A 1,035-nucleotide genomic window follows, 5' to 3' on the forward strand; every position below is an offset into this window, starting at 1 on the left:
TTGAATTCAAAAAACTTTTTTTTTTTTTTTTTTTCACTATTTTTCCTTTCGTGAAAGGTTTTCGTTGCCGCCTTTTTAACATTAAATATGTTCCGGTAACCGTTGTCCTTGTCCTAATCCTTGCAGGTTTCACCGTATCATCACAGAGCTGCGTCAGCGCGCGGACACGATCGCCGATGTTACGGCAGCTCGCTCGTCATCCGTGAGGCTGCTTCTTCGTTCGGCAAGCTGGGAGCTCGGCAGCTCGTCCCACGGGGGAGGCTGAGCCTCGACCTCCGCTTGCCGTTGCTCCAGCCGCCGCTGCCTCTCTCTCTGCCGCCGGTTAATGCGACGCCGCTCCACTTCCGCTGCAGATGGTGGTAGTCGCCCACGTCGTTGGCGACCCTGCGGAACAGCTCCTAGCACTCCGGCCCGACGCCTTTCCCGGTATTGGAGCTGCATAAAGTTACGCCGCAGTCGCCGCATCTCCATCGTGCGTGGGGAGGGAGGCAATCCCCGGCTGCGCGGGGGGATTGGCGGCTCTGGAGGGCTGACCTCCTCCTCCTCGACCTCCCCTGTCGGCTCCACTACGTCGTCGGCCGCGTCGTCATTGGCCGCTGCGCGTGCCAAGATAGCCGGGACGACCTCGTCCACGCCGAGCCGCTCCTGCCGACGCCGCTGCCGCATCCGCCGGGCGCTGCGGTTGCGCACCTCTCGGCGTCGCATCAGCCGTCTCCGCTCTGCCTCCGCCATGTCCTCGGGCGGGCTGGATGCAGGAACTGGCTGAGCAGCCTCGGCGGCTGCCAAGTTTTGCTGCTCCTCCCGCCAGTCCTCCTGCAGAACGGAGAGGATCTGCCGAGCCGCTTGCTGGATGCGGTCCCACCACTCCGCACTCTCCAACAGGCGGCTGCCGAGGTTGTCCTCGTCGACGCCGTGCAGCAACTCCGCGCGAACATCCGCGAAGCGGGGACACTGGAACAGTACGTGGGCCACCGACTCGACCGACCCTGCGCACCTGGGACAGTCCGGGGATGGAGCGAACCCGAACACGTGCAG

This window comes from Anopheles gambiae, assembly GCF_943734735.2.
Source record: "Anopheles gambiae chromosome X unlocalized genomic scaffold, idAnoGambNW_F1_1 X_unloc_4, whole genome shotgun sequence".
NCBI lineage: Eukaryota > Metazoa > Arthropoda > Insecta > Diptera > Culicidae > Anopheles > Anopheles gambiae.